General features: G+C 45.3%; 1 non-coding gene across 1 annotated transcript; it reads right to left on the reverse strand.

Moving 5' to 3' along the window:
• Positions 1-14423: 14423 nt before the first annotated feature.
• On the reverse strand, positions 14424-14530 carry LOC113860275. The gene has a single exon (XR_003503730.1). It is a non-coding gene; the product is annotated as a small nucleolar RNA R71 (small nucleolar RNA).
• Between the last annotated feature and the right edge of the window lie 520 nt (positions 14531-15050).

Here is a 15050-nt window from a genome sequence, read left to right on the forward strand (position 1 = left end):
GTCTCTTTTGGTCCCCTTTTGCTTACCGGCAAAGGAAGACGTGCGAAACTCGTCTCAGGCCACTGAAACTCCTTGAATATCACTCCTAGGACTCAAAGGAAGGCTTTCTCACCACCTTCTCCCCTTTTGGCACTTTCTGGCGCTTTTGGACCCAAGTTCCAGTTTTGGTCTCTTTTGGTCCCCTTTTGCTTACCGGCAAAGGAAGACGTGCGAAACTCGTCTCAGGCCACTGAAACTCCTTGAATATCACTCCTAGGACTCAAAGGAAGGCTTTCTCACCACTTCTCCCCTTTTGGCACTTTCTGGCGCTTTTGGACCCAAGTTCCAGTTTTGGTCTCTTTTGGTCCCCTTTTGCTTACCGGCAAAGGAAGACGTGCGAAACTCGTCTCAGGCCACTGAAACTCCTTGAATATCACTCTAGGACTCAAAGAAGGCTTTCTCACCACTTCTCCCCTTTGGCACTTTCTGGCGCTTTTGGACCCAAGTTCCAGTTTTGGTCTCTTTTGGTCCCCTTTTGCTTACCGGCAAAGGAAGACGTGCGAAACTCGTCTCAGGCCACTGAAACTCCTTGAATATCACTCCTAGGACTCAAAGGAAGGCTTTCTCACCACCTTCTCCCCTTTTGGCACTTTCTGGCGCTTTTGGACCCAAGTTCCAGTTTTGGTCTCTTTTGGTCCCCTTTTGCTTACCGGCAAAGGAAGACGTGCGAAACTCGTCTCAGGCCACTGAAACTCCTTGAATATCACTCCTAGGACTCAAAGGAAGGCTTTCTCACCACCTTCTCCCTTTTGGCACTTTCTGGCGCTTTTGGACCCAAGTTCCAGTTTTGGTCTCTTTTGGTCCCCTTTTGCTTACCGGCAAAGGAAGACGTGCGAAACTCGTCTCAGGCCACTGAAACTCCTTGAATATCAGTACTAGGACTAAAAGAAGGCTTTCTCACCACCTTCTCCCCTTTTGGCACTTTCTGGCGCTTTTGGACCCAAGTTCCAGTTTTGGTCTCTTTTGGTCCCCTTTTGCTTACCGGCAAAGGAAGACGTGCGAAACTCGTCTCAGGCCACTGAAACTCCTTGAATATCACTCCTAGGACTCAAAGGAAGGCTTTCTCACCACCTTCTCCCCTTTTGGCACTTTCTGGCGCTTTTGGACCCAAGTTCCAGTTTTGGTCTCTTTTGGTCCCCTTTTGCTTACCGGCAAAGGAAGACGTGCGAAACTCGTCTCAGGCCACTGAAACTCCTTGAATATCACTCCTAGGACTCAAAGGAAGGCTTTCTCACCACTTTTCCCTTTTGGCACTTTCTGGCCTTTTGGACCCAAGTTCCAGTTTTGGTCTCTTTTGGTCCCCTTTTGCTTACCGGCAAAGGAAGACGTGCGAAACTCGTCTCAGGCCACTGAAACTCCTTGAATATCAGTACTAGGACTAAAAGAAGGCTTTCACACCACTTCTCCCCTTTGGCACTTTCTGGCGCTTTTGGACCCAAGTTCCAGTTTTGGTCTCTTTTGGTCCCCTTTTGCTTACCGGCAAAGGAAGACGTGCGAAACTCGTCTCAGGCCACTGAAACTCCTTGAATATCACTCCTAGGACTCAAAAGAAGGCTTTCACACCAGCTTCTCCCCTTTTGGCACTTTCTGGCGCTTTTGGACCCAAGTTCCAGTTTTGGTCTCTTTTGGTCCCCTTTTGCTTACCGGCAAAGGAAGACGTGCGAAACTCGTCTCAGGCCACTGAAACTCCTTGAATATCACTCCTAGGACTCAAAGGAAGGCTTTCTCACCACTTTTCCCTTTTGGCACTTTCTGGCGCTTTTGGACCCAAGTTCCAGTTTTGGTCTCTTTTGGTCCCCTTTTGCTTACCGGCAAAGGAAGACGTGCGAAACTCGTCTCAGGCCACTGAAACTCCTTGAATATCACTCCTAGGACTCAAAGGAAGGCTTTCTCACCACGTTTTCCCCTTTTGGCACTTTCTGGCGCTTTTGGACCCAAGTTCCAGTTTTGGTCTCTTTTGGTCCCTTTTGCTTACCGGCAAAGGAAGACGTGCGAAACTCGTCTCAGGCCACTGAAACTCCTTGAATATCAGTACTAGGACTAAAAGGAAGGCTTTCACACCAGCTTCTCCCCTTTTGGCACTTTCTGGCGCTTTTGGACCCAAGTTCCAGTTTTGGTCTCTTTTGGTCCCCTTTTGCTTACCGGCAAAGGAAGACGTGCGAAACTCGTCTCAGGCCACTGAAACTCCTTGAATATCACTCCTAGGACTCAAAGGAAGGCTTTCTCACCACCTTCTCCCCTTTTGGCACTTTCTGGCGCTTTTGGACCCAAGTTCCAGTTTTGGTCTCTTTTGGTCCCCTTTTGCTTACCGGCAAAGGAAGACGTGCGAAACTCGTCTCAGGCCACTGAAACTCCTTGAATATCACTCCTAGGACTCAAAGGAAGGCTTTCTCACCACTTTCTCCCTTTTGGCACTTTCTGGCGCTTTTGGACCCAAGTTCCAGTTTTGGTCTCTTTTGGTCCCCTTTTGCTTACCGGCAAAGGAAGACGTGCGAAACTCGTCTCAGGCCACTGAAACTCCTTGAATATCACTACTAGGACTAAAAGAAGGCTTTCTCACCACCTTCTCCCTTTTGGCACTTTCTGGCGCTTTTGGACCCAAGTTCCAGTTTTGGTCTCTTTTGGTCCCCTTTTGCTTACCGGCAAAGGAAGACGTGCGAAACTCGTCTCAGGCCACTGAAACTCCTTGAATATCAGTACTAGGACTAAAAGAAGGCTTTCTCACCACCTTCTCCCCTTTTGGCACTTTCTGGCGCTTTTGGACCCAAGTTCCAGTTTTGGTCTCTTTTGGTCCCCTTTTGCTTACCGGCAAAGGAAGACGTGCGAAACTCGTCTCAGGCCACTGAAACTCCTTGAATATCACTCCTAGGACTCAAAGGAAGGCTTTCTCACCACCTTCTCCCCTTTTGGCACTTTCTGGCGCTTTTGGACCCAAGTTCCAGTTTTGGTCTCTTTTGGTCCCCTTTTGCTTACCGGCAAAGGAAGACGTGCGAAACTCGTCTCAGGCCACTGAAACTCCTTGAATATCATACTAGGACTAAAAGAAGGCTTTCTCACCACTTCTCCCTTTGGCACTTTCTGGCGCTTTTGGACCCAAGTTCCAGTTTTGGTCTCTTTTGGTCCCCTTTTGCTTACCGGCAAAGGAAGACGTGCGAAACTCGTCTCAGGCCACTGAAACTCCTTGAATATCATACTAGGACTAAAAGGAAGGCTTTCTCACCACCTTCTCCCCTTTTGGCACTTTCTGGCGCTTTTGGACCCAAGTTCCAGTTTTGGTCTCTTTTGGTCCCCTTTTGCTTACCGGCAAAGGAAGACGTGCGAAACTCGTCTCAGGCCACTGAAACTCCTTGAATATCAGTACTAGGACTCAAAAGAAGGCTTTCACACCAGCTTCTCCCCTTTTGGCACTTTCTGGCGCTTTTGGACCCAAGTTCCAGTTTTGGTCTCTTTTGGTCCCCTTTTGCTTACCGGCAAAGGAAGACGTGCAAAACTCGTCTCAGCCACTGAAACTCCTTGAATATCATACTAGGACTAAAGAAGGCTTTCCACCACCTTCTCCCCTTTTGGCACTTTCTGGCGCTTTTGGACCCAAGTTCCAGTTTTGGTCTCTTTTGGTCCCTTTTGCTTACCGGCAAAGGAAGACGTGCGAAACTCGTCTCAGGCCACTGAAACTCCTTGAATATCACTCCTAGGACTCAAAGGAAGGCTTTCTCACCACCTTCTCCCCTTTTGGCACTTTCTGGCGCTTTTGGACCCAAGTTCCAGTTTTGGTCTCTTTTGGTCCCTTTTGCTTACCGGCAAAGGAAGACGTGCGAAACTCGTCTCAGGCCACTGAAACTCCTTGAATATCAGTACTAGGACTAAAAAGAAGGCTTTCTCACCAGCTTCTCCCCTTTTGGCACTTTCTGGCGCTTTTGGACCCAAGTTCCAGTTTTGGTCTCTTTTGGTCCCTTTTGCTTACCGGCAAAGGAAGACGTGCGAAACTCGTCTCAGGCCACTGAAACTCCTTGAATATCAGTACTAGGACTAAAAAGAAGGCTTTCTCACCACCTTCTCCCCTTTTGGCACTTTCTGGCGCTTTTGGACCCAAGTTCCAGTTTTGGTCTCTTTTGGTCCCCTTTTGCTTACCGGCAAAGGAAGACGTGCGAAACTCGTCTCAGGCCACTGAAACTCCTTGAATATCAGTACTAGGACTAAAAAGAAGGCTTTCACACCAGCTTCTCCCCTTTTGGCACTTTCTGGCGCTTTTGGACCCAAGTTCCAGTTTTGGTCTCTTTTGGTCCCCTTTTGCTTACCGGCAAAGGAAGACGTGCGAAACTCGTCTCAGGCCACTGAAACTCCTTGAATATCACTCCTAGGACTCAAAGGAAGCTTTCTCACCACGTTTTCCCCTTTTGGCACTTTCTGGCACTTTTGGACCCAAGTTCCAGTTTTGGTCTCTTTTGGTCCCCTTTTGCTTACCGGCAAAGGAAGACGTGCGAAACTCGTCTCAGGCCACTGAAACTCCTTGAATATCACTCCTAGGACTCAAAGGAAGGCTTTCTCACCACTTTTTCCCTTTTGGCACTTTCTGGCGCTTTTGGACCCAAGTTCCAGTTTTGGTCTCTTTTGGTCCCCTTTTGCTTACCGGCAAAGGAAGACGTGCGAAACTCGTCTCAGCCACTGAAACTCCTTGAATATCAGTACTAGGACTAAAAGAAGGCTTTCACACCAGCTTCTCCCTTTGGCACTTTCTGGCACTTTTGACCCAAGTTCCAGTTTTGGTCTCTTTTGGTCCCTTTTGCTTACCGGCAAAGGAAGACGTGCGAAACTCGTCTCAGGCCACTGAAACTCCTTGAATATCACTCCTAGGACTCAAAGGAAGGCTTTCTCACCACGTTTTCCCCTTTTGGCACTTTCTGGCGCTTTTGGACCCAAGTTCCAGTTTTGGTCTCTTTTGGTCCCTTTTGCTTACCGGCAAAGGAAGACGTGCGAAACTCGTCTCAGGCCACTGAAACTCCTTGAATATCAGTACTAGGACTCAAAAGAAGGCTTTCTCACCAGCTTCTCCCTTTTGGCACTTTCTGGCGCTTTTGGACCCAAGTTCCAGTTTTGGTCTCTTTTGGTCCCCTTTTGCTTACCGGCAAAGGAAGACGTGCGAAACTCGTCTCAGGCCACTGAAACTCCTTGAATATCACTACTAGGACTAAAAAGAAGGCTTTCATACCAGCTTCTCCCCTTTTGGCACTTTCTGGCGCTTTTGGACCCAAGTTCAGTTTTGGTCTCTTTTGGTCCCTTTTGCTTACCGGCAAAGGAAGACGTGCGAAACTCGTCTCAGGCCACTGAAACTCCTTGAATATCAGTACTAGGACTCAAAAGAAGGCTTTCTCACCACCTTCTCCCCTTTTGGCACTTTCTGGCGCTTTTGGACCCAAGTTCCAGTTTTGGTCTCTTTTGGTCCCTTTTGCTTACCGGCAAAGGAAGACGTGCGAAACTCGTCTCAGGCCACTGAAACTCCTTGAATATCAGTACTAGGACTCAAAAGAAGGCTTTCACACCAGCTTCTCCCCTTTTGGCACTTTCTGGCGCTTTTGGACCCAAGTTCCAGTTTTGGTCTCTTTTGGTCCCCTTTTGCTTACCGGCAAAGGAAGACGTGCGAAACTCGTCTCAGGCCACTGAAACTCCTTGAATATCACTACTAGGACTAAAAGAAGGCTTTCTCACCACCTTCTCCCCTTTTGGCACTTTCTGGCGCTTTTGGACCCAAGTTCCATTTTTGGTCTCTTTTGGTCCCCTTTTGCTTACCGGCAAAGGAAGACGTGCGAAACTCGTCTCAGGCCACTGAAACTCCTTGAATATCACTCCTAGGACTCAAAGGAAGGCTTTCTCACCACCTTCTCCCCTTTTGGCACTTTCTGGCGCTTTTGACCAAGTTCCAGTTTTGGTCTCTTTTGGTCCCCTTTTGCTTACCGGCAAAGGAAGACGTGCGAAACTCGTCTCAGGCCACTGAAACTCCTTGAATATCAGTACTAGGACTAAAAAGAAGGCTTTCACACCAGCTTCTCCCCTTTTGGCACTTTCTGGTGCTTTTGGACCCAAGTTCTAGTTTTGGTCTCTTTTGGTCCCCTTTTGCTTACCGGCAAAGGAAGACGTGCGAAACTCGTCTCAGGCCACTGAAACTCCTTGAATATCAGTACAAGGACTAAAAAGAAGGCTTTCACACCAGCTTTTCCCTTCTGGCACTTTCTGGTGCTTCACCCAAGTTCCAGTTTTGGTCTCTTTTGGTCCCTTTTGCTTACCGCAAAGGTAGACGTGCGAAACTCGTCTCAAGCCACTAAACTCCTTGAATATCAGTACTAGGACTAAAAAGAAGGCTTTCACACCAGCTTCTCCCTTTGGCACTTTCTCGTACTTTTGACCCAAGTTCCAGTTTTGGTCTCTTTTGGTCCCCTTTTGCTTACCGGCAAAGGAAGACGTGCGAAACTCGTCTCAGGCCACTGAAACTCCTTGAATATCACTCCTAGGACTCAAAGGAAGGCTTTCTCACCACGTTTTCCCCTTTTGGAACTTTCTGGCGCTTTGGACCCAAGTTCTAGTTTTGGTCTCTTTTGGTTCCCTTTTGCTTACCTGCAAAGGAAGACGTGCGAAACTCGTCTCAGGCCACTAACACTCCTTGAATATCAGTACTAGGACTAAAAAGAAGGCTTTCACACCAGCTTCTCCCCTTTTGGCACTTTCTGGCGCTTTTGGACCCAAGTTCCAGTTTTGGTCTCTTTTGGTCCCCTTTTGCTTCCCGGCAAAGGAAGACGTGCAAAACTCGTCTCAAGCCACTGAAACTCCTTGAATATCAGTACTAGGACTAAAAAGAAGGCTTTCACACCAGCTTCTACCCTTCTGGCACTTTCTGGCACTTTTGGACCCAAGTTCCAGTTTTGGTCTCTTTTGGTCCCTTTTGCTTACCGGCAAAGGAAGACGTGCGAAACTCGTCTCAGGCCACTGAAACTCCTTGAATATCACTCCTAGGACTCAAAGGAAGGCTTTCTCACCACCTTTTCTCCTTTTGGAACTTTCTGGCGCTTTTGGACCCAAGTTCTAGTTTTGGTCTCTTTTGGTTCCCTTTTGCTTACCGGCAAAGGAAGACGTGCGAAACTCGTCTCAGGCCACTAAACTCCTTGAATATCAGTACTAGGACTAAAAAGAAGGCTTTCACACCAGCTTCTACACTTCTTGCACTTTTTGACCCAAGTTCCAGTTTTGGTCTCTTTTGATCCCCTTTTGCTTACCGGCCAAGGAAGACGTGCGAAACTCATCTCAGCCCACTAACACTCCTTGAATATCACTCCTAGGACTCAAAGGAAGGCATTCTCACCACCTTCTGCCTTTTTGGCACTTTCTGGCGCTTCTGGACCCAAGTTCCACTTGTGGTCTCTTTTGGTCCCCTTTTGTTTACCGGCAAAGTTAAGCATGCGAAACTCGTCACAGGGCACTGAAACTCCTTGAATATCACTCCTAGGACTCAAAGGAAGGCTTTCTCACCACTTTTTCCCAATCTGGCACTTTCTGGAGCTTGTGGACCCAAGTTCCAGTTTTGGCCTCTTTTGGTGTCCTTTTGCTTACCGGCAAAGGAAGACGTGCAAAACTCGTCTCAAGCCCCTAAAACTCCTTGAATATCAGTACTAGGACTACAAAGAAGGCTTACACACCAGCTTCTACCCTTCTGGCACTTTCTGGTGCTTTTGGACCCCAAATCCAGTTTTGGTTTCTTTTGCTCCCCTTTTGCTTACTGACAAAGGATGACCTGCGAAACTCGTCTCAGCCCACTGAAACTCGTTGAATATCACTCCTAGGACTCAAAGGAAGGCTTTCTCACCAACCTTCTCCCCTTTTGGCACTTTCTGGCACTTTTGGACCCAAGTTCAAGTTTTGGTCTCTTTTGGTCCCCTTTTGCTTACCGGCAAAGGAAGACGTGCGAAACTCGTCTCAGGCCACTGAAACTCTTTGAATATCAATACTAGGACTCAAAGGAAGGCTTTCACACCAGCTTCTCCCCTTTTGGCAATTTCTGGTGCTTTTGGACCCAAGTTCCAGTTTTGGTCTCTTTTGGTCTCCTTTTGCTTACCGGCAAAGGAAGACGTGCAAAACTCGTCTCAAGCCACTAAAACTCCTTGAATATCAGTACTAGGACTAAAAAGAAGGCTTTCACACCAGCTTCTACCCTTCTGGCACTTTCTGGTGCTTTTGGACCCCAGTTCCAGTTTTGGTTTCTTTTGCTCCCTTTTTGCTTACCGGCAAAGGAAGACGTGCGAAACTCGTTCAGTCCACTGAAACTCCTTGAATATCACTCCTAGGACTCAAAGGAAGGCTTTCTCACCACTGTTTCCCCTTTTCGAACTTTCTGGCGCTTCTGGACCCAAGTTCTAGTTTTGGTCTCCTTAGGTTCCCTTTTGCTTACCGGCAAAGGCAGACGTGCGAAACTCGTCTCAGGCCACTAACACTTCTTGAATATCAGTACTAGGACTAAAAAGAAGGGTTGACACCAGCTTCTCCCCTTTTGGCACTTTCTGGAGCTTTTGGACCCAAGTTCCACTTGTGGTCTCTTTTGGTCCCCTTTTGCTTACCGGCAAACTTAAGCGTGCGAAACTCGTCACAGGGCACTGAAACTCCTTGAATATCACTCCTAGGACTCAAAGGAAGGCTTTCTCACCACGTTTTCCCCCTGTGGCAATTTCTGGAGCTTATGGACCCAAGTTCCAGTTTTGGTCCCCTTTGGTCCCCATTTGCTTACCGGCAAAGGAAGACGTGCGAAACTCGTCTCACGCCACTGAAACTCCTTGAATATCATTAGTAAGACTCAAAGGAAAGATTTCACACCAGCTTCTCCCCTTTTGGCAATTTCTGGCGCTTTTGGACCCAAGTTCCAGTTTTGGTCTCTTTTGGTCCCCTTTTGCTTACCGGCAAAGGAAGACGTGCGAAAGTCGTCTCAGGCCACTGAAACTCCTTGTATATCACTCCTAGGACTCAAAGGAAGGCTTTCTCACCACCTTCTCCTCTTTTGGCACTTTCTGGCGCTTTAGGAGTTAAGTTCCAGTTTTGGTCTCTTTTGGTCCCCTTTTGCTTACCGACAAAGGAAGACGTGCAAAACTCGTCTCAGGCCACTGAAACTCCTTCAATATCACTCCTAGGACTTAAAGGAAGGCTTTCTCACCACGTTTTTCCCTTGTGGCACTTTCTGGCGCTTTTGGACCCAAGTTCGAATTTTGGTCCCCTTTTGCTTACCAGCAAAGGAAGACGTGCGAACTTGTCTCAGGCCACTGAAACTCCTTGAATATCACTCCTAGGACTCAAAGGAAGGTTTTCTCGCCACCTTCTCCCCTTTTGGCACTTTCTGGCGCTTTTGGACCCCAGTTCCAGTTTTGTGCTCTTTTGCTCCCCTTTTGCTTACCAACAAAGGAAGACGTGCGAAACTCGTCTCAGCCCACTGAAACTCCTTGAATATCACTCCTAGGACTCAAAGGAAGGCTTTCTCACCACGTTTTCCCCTTGTGGCACTTTCTGGCGCTTTTGGACCTAAGTTCCGATTTTGGTCTCTTTTGGTCCCCTTTTGCTTACCAGTAAAGGGAGTCGTGCGAAACTCGTCTCAGGACACTGAAACTCCTTGAATATCACTCCTATGACTCAAAGGAAGGCTTTCTCACCATGTTTTCCCTTTTTCGCAATTTCTGGCGCTTTTGGACCCATGTTCCAGTTTTGGTCTCTTTTGGTCCCTTTTTGCTTACCGGCAAAAGAAGACGTCTGAAACTCGTCTCAGGCACTGAAACTTCTTGAATATCACTCCTAGGACTTAAAGGAAGGCTTTCTCACCACGATTTCCCCTTTTGGCACTTTCTGGCGCTTTTGGACCCAAGTTTCAGTTTTGGTCTCTTTTGGTCCACTTTTGCTTCCCGGCAAAGGAAGACGGGCGAAACTCGTCTCAAACCATTAAAACTCCTTGAATATCAGTACTACGACTAAAAAGAAGGCTTTCACACCAGCTTCTACCCTTCTGGCTCTCTCCGGCACTTTTTGACCCAAGTTCCAGTTTTGGTCTCTTTTGGTCTCCATTTGCTTACCGGCAAAGGAAGACATGCAAAACTCGTCTCAGGCTACTGAAAGTCCTTGAATATCAGTCCTAGGACTCAAAGGAAGGGTTTCTCACCACGTTTTCCCCATTTGGCACTTTCTGGCGCTTTTGGACCCAAGTTTCAGTTTTGGTCTCTTTCGGTCCCCTTTTGCTTACTGGCAAAGGAAGACATGCGAAACTCGTCTCAGGCACTGAAACTCCTTGAAAATCACTCCTAGGACTCAAAGGAAGCCTTTCTCACCACGTTTTCCCCTTTTGGCACATTCTGGCGCTTTTGGACCCAAGTTCCAGTTTTGGTCTCTTTCGGTCCCCTTTTGCTTACAGGCAAAGGAAGACATGCGAAACTCGTCTCAGGGCACTGAAACTCCTTGAATATCACTCTTAGGACTCAAAGGAAGCCTTTCTCACCAAGTTTTCCCCTTTTGGCACATTCTGGCGTCTTGGACCCAAGTTTTAGTTTTGGTGTCTTTTGCTTACCGGCAATGGAAGACGTGTGAAACTCGTCTCAGGCCACTAACACTCCTTGAATATCAGTACTAGGACTAAAAAGAAGGCTTTTACACCAGCTTTTCCCCTTTTGGCACTTTCTGGCGCTTTTGGACCCAAGTTCCAGTTTTGGTCTCTTTTGGTCCCTTTTTGCTTACCGGCTTGGGAAGACGTGCGAAAGTTGTTTCAGGCCACTGAAACTCCTTGAATATCACACCTAGGACTCAAAGGAAGGCTTTCTCACCACTTTCTCCTCTTTTGGCACTTTCTGGTGCTTTTGGACCCAAGTCCCAGTTTTGGTCTCTTTTGGTCCCCTTTTGCTTACCAGCAAAGGAGGACGTGCGAAAGATGTCTCAGGCCACTGAAACTCCAGGAATATCAATACTAGGACTCAAAGGAAGGCTTTCACACCAGCTTCTACCCTTTTGGCACTTTCTGGCGCTTTTGGACCCAAGTTCCAGTGTTGCTCTCTTTTGGTCCCCTTTTGCTTACCGGCTTGGGAAGACGTGCGAAAGTCGTCTCAAGCCACTAAAACTCGTTGAATATCAGTACTAGGTCTAAAAAGAAGGCTTTCACACCAGCTTCTACCCTTCTGGCGCTTTTGGACCCGAGTTCTAGTTTTGGTCTCTTTTGGTCCCCATTTGCTTACCGGCAAAGGAAGACGTGTGAAAGTCATCTCAGGCCACTGAAACTCCTTGAATATTACTCTTAGGACTCAAAGGAAGGCTTTCTCACCACGTTTTCCCCTTTTGGCACTTTCTGGCGCTTTTGGATCCAAGTTCCAGTTTTGGTCTCTTTTGGTCCCCTTTTGCTTACTGGCAAAGGAAGACGTGCAAAACTCATCTCAAGCCACTAAAACTCCTTGAATATCAGTACTAGGACTAAAAAGAAGGCTTTGTCACCACCTTCTCCCCTTTTGGCACTTTCTGGCGCTTTTGGACCCAAGTTCAAGTTTTGGTCTCTTTTGGTACCCGTTTGCTTACCGGCAAAGGAAGACGTGCGAAACTCGTCTCAAGCCACTGAAACTCCTTGAATATCACTCCTAGGACTCAAAGGAAGGCTTTCTCACCACGTTTTCCCCATTTGGCACTTTTTACCGCTTTTGGACCCAAATTTCAGTTTTGGTCTCTTTTGGTCCTCCTTTGCTTACCGGCAAAGGAAGACGTGCAAAACTCGGCTCAAGCCACTAAAACTCCTTGAATATCAGTACTAGGACTAAAAAGAAGGCTTTCACACCAGCTTCTACCCTTCTGGCACTTTCTGGCACTTTTGGATCCAAGTTCCAGTTTTGGTCTCTTTTTGTCCCCTTTTGCTTATCGGCAAAGGAAGACGTGCGAAACTCGTCTCAAGCCACTAAAACTCGTTGAATATCAGTACTAGGACTAAAAAGAAGGCTTTCACACCAGCTTCTTGATGAATCCATATTTTTACTGATATTTTAGCATAATTCTAGCTCATTTAATAAGGAAAATATACGAAGAAAGCAGAAAAACTCAGAAAAGAGAATGATTGAAAGTTTTATTTCAATTTGTAGTTATTTTCGCATTTGTAGAAATTATGCTTAGTTCTTAAGGAATTTATCTTGTTTTTGAAGGAATAATCTGAGCAAAAGTCATGGAAATGGATTATCAATGGAAAGGAAGAGGAAGAACGGCAATGTTAGACACCAAAATACAAGAATTATGGGATGTAGGCTGGGAGTGATCACTATTGTTAGTGAAAGTGATCATTCCAGAGCCTAAATGAGAAGAGGAGCCTGTGCGTTATCACTTTCGCCAGCGAAAGTGAACATTCCAGAGGCACTTGTATCAGGACAGCTTGCGCGTGGTTACTATTATTCACGAAAGTGATCACGTGCAGCCCTTGACCTCCTGCGTTGCCACTATTCTGAATAAAAGTGAATGTTCTAGAGAAGCCTTCAACTCTGCAAGTTACGCGTGGTTACTCTTGCTCTTGAAAGTGAACACGCGCACTACATAAAGCTTCTGCGTGGTTACTCTTGTGAAGAAAAGTGACAACACGCAGAACTGGGGTTTCTATATATACATGATTGAAGCGCGAAAACTGGGATCGGTTGCTCATTTTCTGTTTTGTTAGTTAGATTCTCGTTGAGAGAGAGTGGAGAGAAGATTGGGGTCGAAGCTTGAAGCTCCAAGAAGAGGGATCGGATTGGAGCTCGTGGCCATGGCTGCTCTGCATTCTTCTTCATCTTCTTCTTCTTCTTTCTCTGTTTTTGTTGCAATGTGTGCTTAATTTCCCATAGTTAGGGGTTTATGGAACTCGAATTGATGTATTGATTCGACTTTATCTTCTGAACTTTAAGTTCTTGGATTAATTGAGTTGTTAATTCTGCTTTTCATGCAATCTCTTAATGGAAATTCATTTGATTAATCAAGAGGAATCTTTACCAATGGGAATTGGATTGTTTGCTCCGATCTGAATTGGCAACCAGAGTTTAGGGATTTCTTAGGGATAAGGAGACCTAATTCTGCAATCTTATAGTTCTAATTCTTAATGCAACCTGAAATTGAATCTCACCTAAGGGATTAGGGAGGTTTAGTGGATTGTTAGGGTCAATGAGTTAAGGAATTAACCTTTGGCTAGATATATGTGAAACTGATTGTCAATTATTCAATTGCTTGAATGTTCAGAGGATTTAATTGGATTTATATTGATATTCTTGTGAAGTAAATTCCTAACTATCCTTCATTGCTATTTCATTTCATCACAAATCTTATACTCTGTTTCTCTGCAAGTTCTTTGCTTTAATTGCTTTGGTTTATTGCTGTTATATGTTACAAATCTCCTTCAAAAATTCGTATGGCTCAAATGGTTATAATTCTGTGAAGTGGTACTTGAAACCTAAATTCCCTATGGAGACGATATTATGATCTTAAATTTACTCATCACTTGCTGCAATCCTAGTGCACTTGCTAGTGTTAGATTGCAAACAACAAGTTTTTGGCGCCGTTGCCGGGGAAATTAGAGTTTCAATATCATTAGTAACATAAGAATAGCTAGATTGAGTATTTTGTTCTCTGAATTTCTGTAGTAGTAGTCTATAGTTAGACATTTTGTCCATTCTGCATAATTCTGCAACTTTTAAACTTGTGTTTCAATTACTTTTACTGATAATTACTGCATAATTTTCGTGGTGCAGTTCTGAATACTAACTTGTAGTTTACTTTTGCTTCATTTTGAATTGTATATGCGTGGCAAAAACAAAAACAAATCAACTCTAGTCTTTGATCCTGACATAGACATAACCTTAAGAAGATTGAGAAAAGAGTCTAGAGCAGAAAAAGCCATAGGGAGTGATAGTGAGTTAGAAGCTGTCCATTCTCCAGAATCTCAGAGTAATCCTAGAGTGAAAAGAACACCTACATCTTTGAGACAACTAAATTCAGAAATAGAGATGGCAGAACAAAATAGAATTAGAACATTAGGGGACTATGCAATTCCTAACATGCAAGGTTTTAACTCTTCTATAATCAGGCCAACTATTCAAGCCAACCATTTTGAGATTAAACCTGCTTTATTACACTTAGTCCAACAAGATCAGTTTTCTGGTGGAAATTCTGACGATCCTAACTTACATATTTCAAATTTTCTACAGCTCTGTGACACTATAAGAATAAATGGGGTTAGTGAAGAAGCCATCAGACTGAGACTATTTCCTTTTTCCTTGAGAGATAGAGCAAAATGCTGGTTACAAGCTTAACCACAAGGAAGCATCACAACCTGGACAGAACTTGTGAATAAGTTTTTAACCAAGTACTTCCCTCCATCCAAAGCTGCTAAGCTGAGAGGAGAAATTACATCCTTTGTGCAGCAAGAAGGAGAATCATTGTATGAAGCTTGGGAAAGATACAAAGAACTGCTTAGAAGGTGTCCACATCATTGTATTCCAGATTGGATGCAATTAGAGACTTTTTATAATGGGATGAATGCAGTAACAAGAACAATGGTTGATGCTGCTGCTGGAGGTTCATTAAATACAAAGTCCTTGGAAGAAGCTCAAAGGATTATTGACATGATGGCATCTTCAATGTATCAGAATTCAAACTTAAGGAATCAAGGAAGAAACTCTGGTCATGAAGCTAAAGTTCTGGAAACTTTTCTTGCACAAAATCAGCTACAAAATCAAATGTTTTCAGAACAATTAGCTGCCTTAACACAACAAATCAACAATCTGCAAACAGGGAGTATGCCTGCCAGTCAGCTAAGTTGTGATTTTTGTGGAGGAAACCATGCAAATGGTGCATGTGAGGCATCCACAAGTGAACCACAAGAGCAAGTGAATTATATGAATAATTTTCAGAGACAACAGCCATCATATCCCCCTGGATTTCAATTTCTGAATAATATAACTTAGCAGTATTCTAATTGGAATAATCAATATTCTGCTGCAAAGAATTCTAATTCA

Source organism: Abrus precatorius, unplaced genomic scaffold (genome assembly GCF_003935025.1).
Source record: "Abrus precatorius isolate BTA unplaced genomic scaffold, Abrus_2018 Scaffold2, whole genome shotgun sequence".
Taxonomy (NCBI): domain Eukaryota; kingdom Viridiplantae; phylum Streptophyta; class Magnoliopsida; order Fabales; family Fabaceae; genus Abrus; species Abrus precatorius.